We start from the raw sequence: 20,041 nt of genomic DNA, 5'->3' as shown, positions 1-20,041 counted from the left end.
AGAGGCAGTGTGGATTAAAAAGATAGCAATTGTTAAGTGTCCCCAAGAGGCACAGATTGTTAAGTATTTGACTACAAGTCAAGAGTTTGGTCATTCACATTCACCTGGGTTGCCTCTGTAGACAGACGTAATGTGCTTGCAGAAACCACGCTTTAAAAACTCTGTGGAACAGTTCTGCTTTGCATGGGCTTAAAGGCAGCCAGCAACAATATCACCCTGAGTAAGTAGAGAACAAACCTGGGAGTCATTTCCTTTCCTAACCAGGAAACTCTCTCTCTCTCCTTTTTAATGAATTCACCTACCCATCTGTTTCTAAAATAAATGAGCTGGGCTATGAAAATGCAAACTGTGCTCCTGGGTGAAAAAGAGAAAGACTTGGAATTGGGTACAAAGGTAGTCTAAAAAATAAAGTCAAGACAAGGGTAAGGCTTATACACCATATCTATGTCAACGAGCAGAGGCGTGTTTACCAAATCTGACTCAGCTTCTTGGAAATTATCACCAAGGAAGGCACTGGCTTCAGACCTTTCACAATATAAAGCTAAACTAGGTATTCAGCTTCGTGTGGGACAAAGAGGAGGGACAGCCTTCCATTGTCTTCATAAGAAGAGACTAAGATGTAATGAACTTCATGCTTAGTAGTATGTCTTGCCACAAATTAGTTTATTAATAGCATCCCTATGAGTTACCCAATTTTAGATAAAATAGATGTTTGTTTCTTGCCATAATTTTCAGCATGGACCCAGCACGAGCCTTCACACATTTTTCCCCTGGTGGTAAAGTATTTCTATGCTTCATCGTTTCACACATTTCAGTATAAGCTTTTCTCTCAGGGACCACGTATCTACATCTTTGACGGCTGCACTTGATCTAGGAATTGTATTGTTATATGATAGCTTGGCTGTTGACACCCTTTTAATAGGACTTTTCCCTCTGACTGTCACACCACTCCCTTAATGGTTCTTGCAAAGCAGCAACTTCAACACCGCTTACATTTTCTTGCAAGAAGGTAGTGTTTAGCTACCTTGTGTTTTCAATCAGAGTTATCCTCTTATAAGATAATAGGTATCAAAATTCTGATGGAGCTTTTCTTTTGCCTGCAAGACTATAGCGCAGATGTACTTTTGCTTCTCGCTAAGTTCAAGGAAAACCTCTTATGTATAAAAGAAATATAAGGAAGCTGAAAGATGAAGAGAAATCAGGCCAGCTAAGCACGACAATGCCTAGGACGTTAGGGAGCGTTGTTGATGTGTTGGACTGCTAACCATGAGGTGTGTAGTTGGAACCCGTCTGTGGGAGAGTGACAGGGCTTTCGACTCCTCGAAACAGTGACGAGCTCCAAGACCACAGTGGCACTTCTCCTTGGGGCTGTAGGCCCCTGTGAGTTGGCATTGGTTTGACTGCAGTGCATGCATGAGAAATAATATTATGTTAGTGACTTTCCTGTTGCTTTCTTTTTTTTCCTTTTGCTTTCTATAGCCCCACTTTAGGACCAAATAAACCAGCAACACAAACATCATGGTTTCCAAGCAAAAAGCCTGATTTTTCTACAATAGGAGGACCAGAAATGAGGCAGAAAAACGTTAAATGCTTCCTCATTCTTCTCTAGTCAACCAACACAAAAGCAAAACAACGTAACAGGCAACAAACACACACCATTGTCCCAAACCTACCCATAAGAGCAAAGTCAGAATGCAAGCCCTAGGCTTCCATGATTTTTAGGTTTAAACAACATAGTTTAATCTTTCTGTGAAGTCGTAGCATGAAAGGTTGAGTAAAGAGCAAGCATTTTTATTCCTGCTGGGCATCCATGACTACCAGCCCATCCAGCATCAGTGGAGAGCACGTGGGAAGCCCGGACTCTGCGTTAGGAGGCATCCTCCTGTCGCCCCACTGTAATGGTCAACGGGGATCTGGTGAAGCGTGAAGACTCTCACCACCACCCAGCCTCAATGAGTTTCCCTACCTGAGGTTGTCAATGCAGGCTAGCTGGAGAGCAGTGAGGTAGCAGTCTATATCTTCTGTATCTAGGAATGTCAATGGGAACTGTGTCTGTCTGGGTAGACTACGGAAACATATCCACAGGTGCTCATATGTAAAGGGTAAGAGCACATCAAGAAAACATCCCAACCCAGTGCTGTCCAAACTCTCAAGTCCAACATTAGTCCATATGTCCCACACCAATTCACAAAGTTCTCCTCTGTCTCACAAAACCCACGCGAGATGCCAACTGCAGGAGGAAAGCCGAATCAGTGAACATGTAAGCATCTCAGCACTGGCAGGGGTCTCCCCATGGCTGCTCCAGCACCCAGGGCTGCATTGGGGTAGGTCCATGTGGCTTCTCCTCAGGGATGTCTTGCAGGAATTAAGCCTTGCCAGCTGAAGCAGAGAACTGGCTAAGGCAGCTGCACCCTGACCTGACCATCACAAAGCAAGAGACCTGAGAACTAGAAAGACAAGGCTCACTGAGTCATTTATCCCTCCGCCCTTCAATTAACCCCACATGTGTTTATCGGCTAGGTTGGCACAATGAACTTTACCTATCTCAGGAAACTAGAGTTCCCACCCTCACTTAGCACTAACGCAGATCCCTCCAAACTCAACTGTCCAAGGAGGTTGAGTTGATAACCTGAATTTCTGCCAATAACTGGCAATAACAAGGCCGTGTTCTCCTGTTTCCCTGCCAGAAAGTTGTGAAAAATAGGCTTAAATAAGATCACCTATTAACATAATTCTGAAGATGTCCAGTTTCTATCAAACATCACTCAGCAGATCCAGGAAGATCACAAAGGGAATGATAAAAGGCAATCAGTAGATGTCAACACCAAGATGATAGAAATATAAGCATATCTGACAAGTATTGCAAAGCAATCATTATAAAATTGCTTCAACAAGCAATTATGAACACACTTGAAGCAAGTGTAATAACAAAATAGAAGATATAAATATAGAATAACCAAGTGGAAGTATTGGGGCTAAAATTTAAATAGCAAATATATATATTTTAACTTTAAAGGCACAATAGTTGAATGGAGAGGACTGCAGAAACAGGTAAGAATAAGTACCTGGGAGACAGATCTGTGAAAATTACTGACTCTAAACAGCAGAAATAAAATAAATCGGATACAAATATGAATACAGTTCTATTATGCATGTCATCAGAGTCTGATGATTTGCTCAGCATTCAGATTAAATAAGTATGGTGAGAGGATACACATGGAGTCAAACCATGGAGTATCCCCTTGCTTTGTTCACTCAGCTGCCTCTTGAACAATGTGCAGGTTAAACATTACCACGATGAAGTAATTTGGAATTCCCATTCTTTTCAAAGATAACCATAGTTTCTTACAATACACAAAATCGAATGCCTTTGTGCAGTCAGGAAAACACAAGTAAACATACTGGTACTTTCTGCTTTTAGTAAAGATCAATATGGTATCAGCAACAATATCCCCTTTTCTGCATTCACTTCTGAAAACAGCCTGAGACTTTGGAAGTTCCCCTGTCAATGTACTACTGCAACCATTGTTGGGTGATCTTCAGCAAAATTTTACTTGCATGTGATATCAATGTTGTGCTATTGTTCTATGATTTGAGTTCTATAATTTGTGGTTCTACAGGTGATGGTCTATAATTTGAGCGCTCTGTTGTTACATTTCTTTTGAGTGGGTACAAATCAGGATCTTCTCAGTCAGTTGGCCAAGTAGTTGTCTTCCAAATTTCTTGGCATAGACGAGCGAGCAGTACCAGTGCTTCCTCAGCTTATTGCAGCATTTCAGTTACATTCCATTCATTCCAGAAGCCTTGTTTTTGACTAATGCTTTTAGTATTTTTCCTATATAATCTTTCACTCATGAAATTCGTGCTTTAATATTTTTCTTTAGTTTCTGATATGCTGAGTGTGTTATTCCTTTTTGGGGTTTTTAACTCTAGGTCTTTGCATATGTCATTATGTTTTACTTTGTCTTCTTGAGTTTCCTTTTGAAATGTTCTATTCAGCCCTTTAACTTCATCAATTCTTCCATTTGCCTTCACTCCCCTATGATTCAGAGCAAGTTTCAGAGTCTCTTCTGAGATCTACTTTTATCCCTTTTTACTCATCTTTTACTTTCTTCATGAATGATGTTCTTTCTGTCATCCCACAGCTCGTGAAATTTTTTGTCATTGTTGATCAATGCATCAAACCTATATCGAGATATTCTTGAAATTCCTGTGAGTTTGACACAAGGTCTCCTTTTGTTTCTACTGGCCTTGTTTTCATTTACTTCAGTTTCAACTTGAACTTACGCATGAGCATAGTCTGCTCGTGGTCTGGGATTGGCTGCTGATGTCGAGGCTTCTCCATTTTGAGTTCTCACAAATGTAGTCTATTTGATTTCTGTGTATCCCATCTGGAGAATCCACATGTATAGTCAATGTTTGGGTTGTTGAAAAGGGGTATTTGCTATAAATAAATCACTGATCTTTCAAAATTCCATTATGAGATATCCAGATTTGTTTCTATTACAAAGAACACCATATCCAATTACTGTTCCTTTGTTTCCAAATTTTACATTTCAATAACCAATAATTATCAATACATCTTGATTGCATATTTGATTAATTTCATGCTGAAGACATTGGTAGAATGCTTCAATTTCTGCATCACTGGATTTAGTGGTTGGTGAATAAATTTGAATAAATAGTACCTGTATTTCCTTGTATGCAGATAGATATTATCCTATGACAGGTATCATTGTACTTCATGATTGATCTTGAAAGATCATTTTGACGATGAATACAAAACCATTCCTCTTGAATCTGTCACTCCCGGCATAGTAAATCATATGATTTTCTGACTCAAGATGACCAATACCAGTTTATTTCAGCTCACTAGTGCCTAAAATATCAATATTTATGCATTCCATTTTATTTTGACAGCCTTCAATTTTACTTATTCATATTTTGTAGATTCTGAGTTCCAGTAATTAATTGATATTTGTAGCTGTTTCTTCTCATTTAGTGTCATGCACCATCAGCAAGTGGAAAGCTCCAAAGGCTTCCTTCCAATTGTGTCAGTATGGTTGACTCTCTTGGGAAAACAGCTCTTCCTCAGTCATGTTTTCAGTTACTTCTGTCCTGCGGGACTCATTTCTGGCGCTGTCTCTGACAATGCTCTGATGCTCTTCAGGAGGTTTTCCGTATCTGACAATGTTTCAATGCTATTCAAAAATTTGTCTGTGGCGAATTCCTCAAAAGTGGACAGATTGTGTGTTCTCTGTAGTCTCTTTGTAATCTGTAAATTCTGCTGAAATCTTGAGTGACTCTGCTGGCTTTTGAAATACCAGCAGCATCGCTTCCATAATCACAACAGCACACAAGTCACCACAGGATGAGAAACTGACAGACACGGTATGCCAGACATGTGAATTGGGGCAAATTACATATGAAGGGAAAGATCATTAACTGTCTACTGTGTGCCAGTACTAATTGCTGCTACATACAAGAATTTCCTTTAATCATGAAAATCTACCTGGAAATAAATAGCTTTATATTTCCATTATAGATACTCCACTTAGCCTTGGACAGTGAAAGGGGTAGGCAGGGCCAAATTTACTTGACTAATGGTTGAGCCAAAACACATACCTAGAATTTCACAACCACACATCTAACACTCTACTGAATTTTCGCATTTAGACTGTGCACAGCCTGTGAAATAGGAATATTAATAAAAGGGACATCTGTATTCTTCATATACTAGAAGCTATCAGGTGTATCCCACATAAACAGGATTCAAAATAGACAAAATATGAAAACATACAAAGATAAATTACCATGATATGTTCTGAGTGTTGGTGTTATCTCAGTGGGTAAACCATCATTTGGAAACCTATGTTGAATTCATAAGAGTGTATCTTGAAACAAGCACTCATATTTCAGCTTCTGCCTAGTCTCCTCTTGAGTCAAAAAGCAGAGAATCGCTCAGATTATCTTCAATGAAACCTATTGTGCTCTGGACATGAATAGCAATTGGACTTGGCACTGAGGCAACTTATGGCGGTATCGTTTTGCTACTCTCTTCCATAGAGCATATGAGTTCCCTTCCGAGAGAATCTGTAGGTCTGTCTCTCCCTCTACATGGCTTGTTCTTAGTTTTCCCTCACTTCCTGTGATCTACCTTCTAACACACAACTATCATAACCTTTGGACTCCCTCTAGCTTCTACAGGAAATGCCACACTATCTCACTGTTTCTTGGCTCTGGTTTCCCATAAAGGAAATCTGTTAGGTTCAATTTATCTCTTCTTGCCAGGACCATTGCATGGCCATGTATTTTTGGTGTGTAGTTGACACACTCTCAAATTTATTGAGTAAATATGTTAAGTGAATGTACTTGCATTGCAAAATTTTCACCAGATTGCCAAGAGGAGGTCTAGCGTGGTTCTCATATTAGTTTATGAAACGTGGTTGTCAAAGAACTGCCTTCACTAGATCCCTCGAGTGGGCAGCACTGGAATGGTCCAAGGGGCTGCAAAAGCAATACTTATACTTTATCCTGGATTATAGAATAAGTCCAAACATTCTTAATTACCAAGGGAGTTCGGAGTAATTTTTTTTTCCTGAAAGGGGACTGTAGGGCAAATAAGTTTGAGAACCTGTTACATACAGACTACATCTCTACAGAATATTGGTTCTCAAACTAATTTGGTTTTAAATGTATAGTTCCATATTTTTAGAAAACTTATAGCTAATTTACCACTCATACGTGTGCCTAAAGACTTATGGCCTTGGGATATCTATATAGTGGAGCTATGAGTCAGAATTGACTCGATGGTAATAGACTTGGTTTGGACATTGTACCATTCTATAGAATTAGATTTTTATTCAGCCAAAAACTGTTCTTCGTCAAATTAAACTGAAATATAAACCAAAATGAGTATTGAAGTTTATTCAGGACAGATCTGAGTGGAAAACCACTTGACATTATTATTTTGAATTGATATTTGAATGAGGCAGAGAATATATAATCTTTGCATCTTTATTTCATTGTCCCTGAATTTCACCCTGCTCCATTCCCTAATGATGAGTTAATGTAACCTTTCATTTTCTACACTCGGGTCAGCTGGAAATTATTCCAGAAAATCAAGTGCTCAGCCAATTGGATTTACTCCAAATTCACAGCATTTAACTTCTGCTGGGCTCTGGGTGCTAGTCAGCATCTCTTTTAATTCATCTTTGTTGAAATTCTAACCAAATTCCCCTTAGACAATTCAACCTTTTTTTATCCTATCCCTCAAATTTTGAAAACCTTCCATCACACTCCTATTTTTTGATGGCCTTTATTCATTAGCTTTTAATTGTTGATACAATCCCCTTCTCGGATATGATCATATTCCCTGGAAGAGGGGAGGAAAGTGGAATTATCAAATCTAACTGTCAATTACTTTTACAAAAAGTAAGATGTTTACTGATAAAGTATATTATTCACAAAACGTGATCAGACAAAATGTATGATCAGGCTGATGATTATGCTGATACACTGAAATACAGAGGGAAAAATAAAGATGTCACTTGTACTGACTAAGATGAGCCTAACCGAAGCCATAGGATTAGGAAAGCTGAGCAATGAAAATGGAAAAACAAAATAATTAATCCACTTGAATTATGGTGCTTAAAGGAATACTGACTGTAGAATGGACCACCAGAATCAGTCTTCTAGGAAGAAGAATGATACATGGTAGTGTAGGAGAAGATTGATCATATGTCAGAAACCAGAGAGAAGTTCATGGTTGCATAGACTTGATATCTATTGAATGAGGAGAGATAATATACAATAAAACTAAATATACCCACCACAATGGATCCCTCATGGTGCTATAGCTCCTAATTAAGCATTAGCTGCTAACTACAAGGTCCAAAGTCCAACTCACCAGTTTCTCCATGGGAGAAGGAGGAGATTGTCTGCCTCTGTGAAGATGTGTGGACTTTAGGGCATTAGGTTTGGTTTGCATGTACATAAGTTAGAAGGGAAATGCTGTACCAAGAAATGAGTCTGCATAAAACAGTAACGTTTACATAGAAAAATAAAGCTGAGGAACTCGGGAAATTTTAATTTGAGAAAAATGTAGATAATTGTGTATCTAGATTAAATATTTAGATACTGAGATTTTAAATGAAATATAAAAATTACAAATATGCATACCACCTTGCACAATGCTTTTAGTGTTTCAGGTTGCACTTTAGTGAATTTCTTTTAAAATTTTTTTTGAAGTTTTCTTACTATTTCTTGGAAGTAATCATTTTTCAATGAGACAGCTTAATTTTCTGACAAGAATTTCATCATTTTTAAATTGTAAAATATCTGATTACTCTACCTTAAAATTTTTCATTGGATCCAGAACAAGCAATTTGGGCATTCTAGATAATTTCCCAAATACAACTTTGAAGTGAGAATTCCTACTACCATCAAATTACAGGCAGCATTGTGACCAAGAAACATGATTCAAAATCAATTGTAGGCTTTTGTTCTGGGACAATGCTCCATAGGACTCTGGTCACTCAACCCAACTGACTTCTACTTAAATGTCAAGATCTTTGACAGTATCTGATGTTCACCTTATTTACAGGCTTTCATTCGTTAGAATAGAACATTTAGAACAGTAAAAAGGACAGTTGTTAATTTTCAGACTTCCTGTTAAATTTTCCCAAACTGTTGATAAACTCTTGAGGTTATAAAATCTTTCTGAATTGGGGTGGGGGACAAAGGAGACTACTCCAAAGAAAAGAAGCTTGCTTTGGGCTGTCATTGTAGACCAAATGAGTTATTCATAAAGTGGATGATAATAATAAGGAACTTTAGTCAGTCCCTCCTTAAACCCATTTGAATTAAGGTCCTTAATAATGTAATATTGACTTTTTCCATTTTAGCTGTTAGTCCCAGACCTAAATTCCCTACTGAGTGTTAAATACTTTTCCTCTAAGTATGATTCTACAAATTTCTTTAATAAAAATCTATTCAAGGATTTTATTTTAACTAAAACGCATACTGATTCAGGTACATTGAGTGATATGTTTCATCACAGAATGTTCACCCTTTTCTACTATGTATAGATACAGAATAAATGTGTTCTACTCCCTTTTATTTTACCTTTTTTTGCTGAATGACTACGGGTTTCTATAATTTAATTTAATGATATCACCATTACAATTCAATTTCTCAAGGGCTTTGATTCAGGATATTGGAAATTGTAGAAAGGCATCAGTTCATTCATGTACAATTATGACCTGTGCCTTCATAGAGATTGTGTGGGTGGCTTTTTTATTTCCTTTCTTTTGTGTGAGTTTGTCAGTGATGTTAATAGAAACTCCTGAAATGCAGCAGAAAGAGAGAGGAGAGTGGGTGGTTGGTGGAGAATCATGGTCATGATGGTCACTCACTGGACTCAGATAACCAAATCCAGGTTTAATAACCAAAGCTGGTCTGATGAAGCTAGTTCAAACTAAATGGGATTTTTAATGGGATCCAAGTGCTGTTTTATTAAAATGAGAGAAAGGGAAGTAACTGGAGCAGTATAATGACAGTTTCCACATGGGTGAGATGATTTTACTGACACTGTCTCTTGCTCATCGTGAGACAGAGACCCCTGTGCTTTTACATTTGTGAACAGGTAGATTCAAGTGGTAAAAAACTTTGCCTCCATATCCTAATATTCTTAAATAGGTGAAAAATAGTCATACAGTCATTTTGTATTTGCCCCACTATTGCCATTCACTTTAGAACTGGAGTAGAATATATGAAGTGAAAATAGTTTATCTCATTTGAAATTAATTGAAGTTTATCTATATCTAGTTAAAGCTGACATTTTACCCCTTTTTACTATATAGCCTCCCCACCTTTACTGTGTTTCATATGTTTTAAAGAATAATATAGCAATTTACATTTTTAAAACAGAAATCCCTATATTTTAAGAATAATATATATGAAGAATTATGCTCAGTATTCATTCAGTGAAAATCTTAATTACTGTGTCAACTATTACATTATCTTAAGTTTCTTTAATGAAAGGTTATTTTCAAGAGGCTTTAATTTTTGAAAAGCATCTTGATTCCCATGCAATAAATGTTATTTATAAGCAAATAGAAGGAATTAAAAGGAAACCTGCTAGGCCTTCAAATGATTACACACTCTTCACTTGATAGAAGGATTAGCGTCTAGATTCAAAGGAAATTAATTAAAATTTAATCTAATCTTTTTGAAAGATAGATTTATTATTTTAAAAAATAGCATCACACAGTGACTCTTTTATGTTAAAAAGTAACCATGAGTTAGCTGAGATGAATTTACAGGTATAGCTAAGTGAGACTTTTGAGTTGTATAAACCCCTTTGCCTACTGTACTTTTTTATTGACCCTGACTTGATCATTAATGTTATCTTGATAATATTGTGTAGATATATGATTAAATGGGGTTAAATGGCTTTCAGAAGAGTTTTCTTATGCTTGACTACTGAGTTAAACTTCGGTTTACCATTATATTTTTCATGTTAAAAAACCTGTTGTTTACACTGCATCTCTCATACCATTTTACACATTATATTTGTGACCACTCTGAAGTTCTCCAAAATTATTAATATCACTTAATATGAGACTTCTTCTTCATGCATGTGTTTTTTTAGTTTAAGAATAATATCAGGAATATATCAACAGAAACAGAAGTTAAAAGGAAAACAGTAAAATCATAATGTACCACAACTGACCCATCCAAATGGCTGTGGGAAAAAGTTATGGTTAGAGCCAATGTATTTGGATACCATTAGTAAATACTCTTCATAGTTTGAGAAACAACATGAGTTTTTTACAAACAGCAGTAAGATAGTTATGTTTGTTGACTGAACAAAACTTTCTTGTTGAACTGAATTACACATAAAAAGTCATGAAACTCTTTGCTAGACTTAATAAACTGACTGCAACAAACAATTCATAAAGCAGTGCCACAAAATTATACTGAGCAGTGACAGTATCTTCCAAGAGGTTTGTTTTGGAAATGTCACATTTATTTGGGTATGGAGTACAGCCAGAATGATCCATAGAAGCCTGAATGGTGAGATTCTCATCTCATGTACTTCGGAAATAATATCAGGAAAAATCAGTTTCTGGAAAATGATGTCATGCTTGGTAAAGTAGAAAGCCAGTTAAAAATAGAAAGACCCTTCTTTTTTTGTCCCTTGATCCCCTCTTTTTGGCCCTTTACTTCGTCACACATCTCTCCCAGTGACCTGTCCGAGTGAGTCACACAGTGTTCTGCTGCGATCCATGGGCTTCCCATTGGCTACTTTTTAAAAAGGATTTGGTCTTAAATCTGTCCAGCCTACTCACCCCCATGGAGTCAATGCTGACTCATAGTGACCCCTTGTGGGTGTTGTAGAAGGTGACAATTTAAGGGAGTGGAAAACCCAATCTCTTTCCTTCAGAGCTGCAGGTAATGTCAAACTGCTGACCGTGCAAACTGCAGCCCAAACGACTACACCACCAGGACTCCAACACAGGATGACTGACAGATGGGTGATGGGATATCTAATACATCGCAGGAGCCCTGATGGCATCTTTTTTTTTTTGCTCTGGGCTGCTAACCACAATCACAGGGGTTCAAAGCCACTAGGCACTCTGGGGAGAAAGAGGAAGCCTTCTATTTTCATAACAAGTCAGTCTCAGAAGCCCGTAGGAGAAATTCTACCCTGCCCGCTAGGGTCACTCTGCTGTGAATCAACGCGACAGTAGTGAGGTTGGTGTTGGGTTCAGAGGGTCTCAGTGCTGCTGTATTCACCTTGACCATTGTTCCCACTGTCCCGCAATGCCTGCCTCATAGGGGCCTTTAAAACCCTAGCTCAGCTCTAAGACTTATTATAACATAACATCAACTTTACTTGCACCCTCTCCTAGTAGAAACTTCTAGATACATATTGGTCCACTAACAGCAATGTTGGTGGTTCAAATCCACCAGCTGATCCATGGGGAAAAGATGATGCTGTCTGATCTTGTACAGATTTACAGTCTCAACAGCCTTATACAGAGTTGGTATGAGTTTGAATCAACTCAATAGTAGTGGATTATAATAAAACATTCCAGGATTAGGTAATGTGTGGAACAGAATGGACATTTCTTAAAGGTTTTCTAGGTACAAATGCTAATGATTTAATGAAGAATACAGATTTAAGAAAAATATAAGCACACATTTATTTTTACAGTAGGGCTATCTGATTTGTATTGCAAATGATGGTTGCTAAGTAAATAGTTGAAGATGCCCAAGTCTTTATGTGCATGAAAACCATTTTAAAAGACATTTTATCAGACATTACAACCATTTATTTTATGTAGAATTTTTAAAAATGAATGTACGTTTTAGGCTTCTAAAAGAAATTGCTGTCTGAATATATCTTCAAATCAAGTGTCTCCTAACAGATTAGAAACTAAGTCCCGATGGACATCAGATCACCATTTAGACTGGAAGCACAATCAAATTCAACATGGGAATACAAGGATATAATCAATGCCAAGATAAATGAGAATTCTTTTAAAATTAAGGGTTTGAGAAAAGCATGAGCAATTTTGGATTTTTCTAGATCTGTTTTTTGCAGGAATACACCAATATTTCCTGAATCTTTCCTTTCTTAGACTTATACTTTAAAAGCATGCGTCTGAAATAAGCTGCTTACCTACATATTAAAAGTTTGTTCTGGGAGAGCAAAATCACATCATCGGTGCTCTCTAAGTAAAATGCTTTTAAGCAAAACTTTTGAATGTTTTATTGCTACTCAACAAATTGAAATTTCAGGTAGAGGACCAAATGGATTTCTAGTTTATGTAAGTTTTTAAAAAATAATATATATAAATGTTCAAAAGCTTTACTCTCCCCAAATATGTATCTGTAACATCATGTGTGTGGTTTATGGAGTAAGAGTTATAGTTCAGCAGATTTCTAAAAGGCTTTTGAGACAGAAACATGAATTTTTACAGATTCTAATTACAAGTTAGAAGTCATCTCACTGTGGGAAATTAAAAATGGAGCCAATTAGGGAAAATTTCACTTGAAAGAAAAATACATTATGGAAAAAGGAATAAAGGCACAAAAATAGGAAAGTAAAATCACTTCTCAGTAGCTTCTATGATTCAATTGCAGATCAATAGCATGTAGTTAATGCATTACCAGAAGAGCATTAATTTGCAATTACCACAGGTGACCGGATCCTCCGTGTCCTGTCCATTGACACAGATGACCTTTTGTTGAAAAGGATTCCTTAATCATTATTTTTAATAGAACAACAAAGACGCAAGGAAGGTGGATGTCACTTTCACTCATAACTATCTGCTCCCTCACAAATTGAGCCCTTGGTTTTTCAATCCCAGTCGTCATAAAATATAATATAATGAAACCAAAGACAGGTGTATCTCTATACAAAATGGATATGATATGTTTGCACTGTATGGTGGTAGATAAAAAAATGATTCAAAGTGAAGCTAAAATGCCAAGAACTAGATAGAAAATGAAGTAAATCTTTCCACTTCTTACTAGCAAAGCCTGACTTCCTAGCAAACATGAAACTTAGGTTCAACTAAGTGTGTTTGTGGGATTTTTTTTCTTTTTTGAACCTGTAAGCTTATGTGTGCTCATGTCCTAACAACCACATATATTTAAAACGAATTGGGCCTCTGCTCTCTTGAGACTGTACTCAAATCTAAAAAAGTGTGACAAGGGCGCATACTACCTTTTCCACTGTGTCGCTCGCAGCCAGAATTGCCCAATAGCAAATGCCACGCAGGGGCAGGAATCTTCCGAGGATGCTACCTTTATGAGGAATGTGTAAACATAAATGACAACACATTAGATGTCTCTGTTAGTCAATATTTATCTCATCTTGGGCTTATTTCCTATGTGAACCTCAGTTTTCTCATGTATGATTACGATCACTCATGAGATGGTGGTGAAAGGTAAAGGTGTTACCACATGAAAATGATCACGGTGCCGGGAGCAAACGAAGTGCTGTGCAGACGGTAAAAACGAATCCTTTTCATGGTCATTATCCCTTCTGCTAATAGTTATATGCATGATGACATCGTTTGAAAGCAAAATATGTATTTTCCTGTATTTTAGCTTTTCATTATCATGTCTCCTCACTCAGTTTGGTAGAAAAGAGAGCCAAGAAAATGGTCATGTGTTCATATTTTACTGGGAGGTGAAATCTGGGGTAGTGAGATGATAGAATCCAGAAATAAGGTAGCAAAAGATGAGATTTAAATCCAGGAACACAGGGTAATATATTATTGAGTCGACCACTAGTTCACAAACTACAGTGACAAAAAGACTGATCCCATGTGCAGTATCACCAGATAGGCTAGATAGGAAGACTTCACTGGAGTAATCTATCACAGGAAAGTGTGGAGGAAATATATCTGCCATTATTCCTGTCTTCTTTCTCCCATGGGCTGAAGTTCAGCTCTTAGAGCAGTCCATGGCCAGTCCTCCTGGGTCGTAGGGAAATTAGTCAGAAATCCTGCTCTCGCACACCGGGGCAAGACTCTGCATGGCACGACCTGCAGTAGACTATTATTTTCTAAGCTTCTGCTTGTATGATCCCTTCTTAAAGATTCATAGTGACAGATAAAGTATTGCCTTAGAAATTAACCATTTAAAATTATTAAAAAGCATACCAGGTGTTGTGATGGGTGGGGGGAGTCTACCTCCCAGTATATTTTATCAATTAACCCTATTTCTTCTTTCTACACTACACAATGTGCACCCAATCAGTTTTGTTTCACAAAAGCATAGACTTTTAGGAATGGAAGAAACCTTGAGAGCCCATAAACATTTTAATATTATTGTGGTAGTGATTGTGCAACTTTTTTTGAGATGATTGAATATTTAATTGTATGATATGCAGATTATGTGGATTATCAATATAAACATGTAAAGAAAAAAACAAAGAATTGAATCTTATGTTCATATTTCCCTTGTAATCTTTCTTACAACTGTGGGCTGTAACACAGAGAAATTAAACTAACATGTAATTTTTAGAATGTTTTTTTTCCAAATCACACCCTAAGTCAGCTCTCACTCAGAATTAGACACATGAGACAAAGACTGGGTAGACTAAAGATAAACAGAACACTGTAAGGGCCTGAAACACATGTCGACAGACTGACGGAAACCTGGAGAATGATCACAGCAGTCACTTAAGGCTGAAGAAATGATTCCTGCTTAAGTCAGAGCCCCAGGGGAAGGGCTTCAAAATGATTTCAGCAATGTGGTTAACAACCAACATGCTGTAAAACACCCACTAAAGTTCTTCATCAGAGGCAGAATTGACACCAGATGAGATCGGTTTCTCTCTAGGGCTGAACATTCTCATTGTAGAGATTTGATCATTCCTCCATTCCTTCCTCTTGCATTCTTCTCTTCCCTCTGTGTTCAGATGCACTAGCAATCCATTAGTTATCCCAATCATCAAGCAGAGAATCCACTTCAGGAATAAACAAATGAATGGGGTAGGGGCAAGAGTGGAAGAAAGTCATCTAGATCAAATATTTGAGAACTGAATATAACTTCATAAAAGAAAGCAATTTAAATGTACTAGATTTTTTCCCCACTCTCTCCATGAATAACTACATCTCATGAGTAAACTAGAATGCTTGCTAGTCAGTTTGTCTTAAAACTGCCTACTAAGCAATTCAACCTTTTGGGAGTCTTAATTATTCTAATTTTCATGTGTCTTCTATAGTTTGATTTTGTAGCACTTGGTATTCTGATACTGAGATAATGTGATATCTCAGGTCAGTGTCACATAAGGAACAAGGAGATAAAATAGGTTAAACTCTTCCCTAAAGTCTAACTACAACCCGAATCACCTGAAAGCATTATAGCTTTTCAAACAACAATTTAAAACAATAATAATAATGGATAACATTTATATAGAACTTATTGCGTGGCAAATTATTTTTAAGCATATCTATTGATCTAATAATCAGAGAAGCTCAATTGTATCAAGAAGAATGTAGCATCAAGATTGGAGTAAGGCTTATGAAAATGTGGTATATGTAGATGTCACAGCCTTGCTTACAGAAAATGAGGAGAACATGAAGCCCTTGCTAATGAAGATCAAGGATGACAGCCTTCACTATGGATTGCAACTCAATGTACATTAGACCCAAATCCTCAAAACTGGATCAATAGGTAGCATCATGACAGAGAAAAGGTTGAAGTTGTCACAGAGTTCCTTTTGCTTGTATCCACAATCAATACTCATGGAAGAAGCAGTCAAGAGATCAAATGACCCATTGCAATGGATAAATTTGCTAAACAAGCCTTCTTTAAAGTACTGAAAAGCAAGGATATCATTTGGAGGACTAAGGTATACCTGACTCAATGCATGTGAAAGTTGGACATTGAATAAGGAAGACAGAAGAATTGATGCATCTGAATTATTGTGCTGGCAAAGAATATTAAAACTATCATAGGCAGCCAAAATAACAAACTAATGTGGATTGGAAGAAGTATGGCCATGGGCAGAGTTTTCCTGAAAGGAAAGGATGGAAAGACATTGACTTGCAGATTTTGGATTGATGTCAGGATAGACCAGTCCCTGAAGAAGTACATTGTGCTTGGTAGAGGGTAAGTGAAAAAAGAGGAAGCTCTCAAAGAGATGGATTGACACAGTGGTTGCAATAATGGGCTCAAGCATGGGGATAATTGTGGGGATGTTCCATTGTATAATGGGGTGCTATGAGTGTGAGCTAATTCGATGGGATTTAAGAATAGCAATCTAGATCTAACACACATGCTCAGAAGGAGAAAACAAGTAGATGTGGAAGAGATTATCACACTTGCATTTGAATATAGAATTGCTAAAGTAAACCGTAGAAATGATCAAGTAAAAGAGCTGAACAGAATATTTCAAATGGCAGCCCAAGGTAAAGGAATGTATTATAATAAAATTTACAAAGACATGGAGTTAATAAACCAAACTAGAAGAACAAATTTGGCGTTTCTCAAGCTGACAGAGCTATAGAAAGAGTAAAGGCTTGTGTTCCAATATTGGAAGTGTCTATTGGCAAAATATTGGATGTAGGAAACTCCAAAAGAAAATGGAATGAATACAGGGTCACTGTACGAAAAAAGAATCAGTTGAAGATCAACTATTTTAAAAAGTATTATATAAACTGTAAATACATTCCACCTGGTTTACAATAGTTTTGTTGTTGTAATATTAATTTACTCATTTCATAAAACTTATTTTACTTTTGATAAAAATTATGTTTTTTAAAATCATTTTGTTAGGGGCCCATACAACTCTTATCACAATCCATACATACATCAATTGTATAAAGCACATTTGTACATTCATTATCCTCATCATTCTCAAAACATTTGCTCTGCACTTAAGTCCTTGGCATTTAAAAAAATAATTTTATTAGGGGCTCATACAACATGTTTTACAATCCATACATACATCATTTGTGTCCAGCACATTTGTACATATGGTGCCAAAATCATTCTCAAAACACCCACTCTCCACCTGAGCCCCTGGCATCAGCTTCTCATTTTCTCCTCCCTCCTCTCTCCCCAAGCCCTTAATAATTTGTATATAATTATTATTTTACCACATCTTACACCATCAAATGTCTTCCTCACCCAGTTCTCCACTGTCCATCCTCCAGGGAGGAGGTTATATGTAGACCTTGTCATCTGTTTCCCCTTTCTCCCTCCACCTTCCCGATATCGCCACTCTCACCACTGTTCCTGAGGAGCTCATCTGTTCTGGATTCCCCGTATTTCCAGTTCCTATCCGTGCCAGTGTACATCTCCAGGTCCAGCTGGTTATGTAAGGTAGAATTGGGATCATGATAGTGGGGTGGAGGAAGCATTCAATAACTAGAGGAAAATTGTATGTTTCATCGTTGCTACACTATACTCTGACTGGTTCGTCACCTTCCTACAACTCTTCTGCAAGGAGCTGTCCAATATCCCCCAGATGGGCCCTGGGTCCCCACTCTGCACTCCCCCTCATTCACAATGCTATGATTAAAAAAAAAAATTGTCTTTGATGCCTAATACCTGCTCCCTTCAATGCCTTGTCATCTCACAGGCTGGTGTGTATTTTCCATGTGGGCTTTGTTGGTTTTCAGTTAGATGGCGCCTTGTTTATCTTCCAGCTTATGGGATCCTAGATTCTACAGATTTTGACAACTAGGCACCATCAGCTTTCTTCATAGCACTTACCCTTGCACCCGCTTTGTCTTCAGCATTCCCATCAGGGTAGGCTAGTGTGCTTCTTCCTTGTGGACTTTGTTGTTTCTTAGTTAGATGGCCGGCTGATTGTCTTCAAGCCTTTAAGACCCCTGATGCTATATCATTTGATAGCTAGGTACCATCGGCTTTGTTCACAACTTTTGCTTATGCACCCACTTTGTCCTCAGTTATCTAGTCGGGAGAGGCCGGTGTGCCTCTTTCATGTGGGTTTTGTTGTCTCTCAGCTAGATAGCTGCTTGTCTAGCTGCAAGTCTTGAAGACTTCAGGTGCTATATCTTTTGTTAGCTGAGCACTATCAGCTTTCTTCACCACATTTGCTTGTGCACCCATTGTCTTCAGAGACTTCAGGTGCTATATCTTTTGGTAGCCAATGTATATAATATTATATAATATATATAAATATATATGAATGTGTATATATATAGATATATAACACAAGAAATGAACTGTTAAATTATATACGGATAGATAGATAATAAAAGAAATGAACAGTCAATTATAAAGCAGTACAACAAATAGCTCCATGCAACTCACTACCGAGAGTTGTGAGACACTGGCAGTCCTGCAAGTCTTGAGGGCCACCAGGTAGTCCTCTGTAGAGAGATCCAGCCTATCCTGGCACAGGCAGCAAACAGCAAGGCAGGTTACCAACAGTCAGCCAGGTCACCAACAGTTAGTCCCCAGCTCAAGAGATATAAATTGCAATTGTATGGCGAAGGAGGTCTTAAAGGGACCTCAAATTACAGCAACACCATTCACAGGTAGGATAGCTTGCAAATTGAGGCACAGAACAAGCAAGGAAACTGCACACTGGTCCTATGATCAAAGAGCAAGAGACAAGAAAGGCAAGGCACACCGAGCCATTTATCTCTCCGCCCTTCAATTAATCCCACGTGTGTTTATCTGCCAGCCTGGCACAATAAACAAACTACCTCAATAACCAATTGCATTGATGGGAGAAGTCCAGCCCACACTGATGGCAATGATGGCAAAAAACAACAATGCTCCCCCCAGTAATTGTTAGAATGCCAACTGAAATGTTTCAACAAACTGATGCCGCTTTGGAAGCACTGACTTACCTATAGCAAGAAATTTATAAGACAGCTACCTGGCCAACGACTGGAAGAGTCTATATTGCTGTCCATCCCAATGAAAGATAACCAATACAAAACAAATAAAGAAAAAAACCCCAAACTCAAAGTCATCAAGTTCAATCCAAATCATAGAGAATCTGTAGGTCAGAGTAGAACTACCCATGTGAGTTTCTGAGATTGTCCCTCTTTAGTAGACTGGAAAGCCTCGTCTTTCTCCCATGGAGCAGCTAGTGGCTTTGAACTGCTGACTGGTTAGTAGCCCAGTGAATAGCCATTGTGCTGCCAGTGCTTCTAATAACCTAAAATAATACAGAAAATTATCAAACAAAATAAATAATATTACAGTCAAATAATTTTTTTCAGTCAAATAATTTTTGTATGAGGAAAACTTAAACATGATTGCCGCAGTACGACTTCAGAGTGCTATCAGAAAGTCAAGCCAGCTTGGTCTCATCTACTGCAAGATGAAGACCGTCCTCAGCAACTGGACTTTGGACATTCCTGAGAATGGTGACACTTCTCTGAAGGGGCGTGCAGTTATTGTGAAGGACCTCAGAGGAACCCTGAAGAGAAACCATGCAGAGGAACTTGCAGTGACATACACATGGAACTTAGTTTCCCGGGCCAGGGAAAGAAGCGAAGCAGTAGCCATTGCAATCCTTACGCGT

At 37.8% G+C, this 20,041-nt stretch overlaps 1 protein-coding gene across 1 annotated transcript in view; it reads left to right on the top strand.

The window, feature by feature from the left end:
* Positions 1 to 20,041, top strand: part of DPYD (dihydropyrimidine dehydrogenase) — a 1,117,227-nt gene that overhangs the window by 888,683 nt on the left and 208,503 nt on the right. The window lies entirely within an intron of this gene.

Source organism: Tenrec ecaudatus, chromosome 1 (genome assembly GCF_050624435.1).
Source record: "Tenrec ecaudatus isolate mTenEca1 chromosome 1, mTenEca1.hap1, whole genome shotgun sequence".
Taxonomy (NCBI): domain Eukaryota; kingdom Metazoa; phylum Chordata; class Mammalia; order Afrosoricida; family Tenrecidae; genus Tenrec; species Tenrec ecaudatus.
Note: the sequence above shows the minus strand (reverse complement) of the source record. Positions and strands in the feature narration are given on the sequence as shown.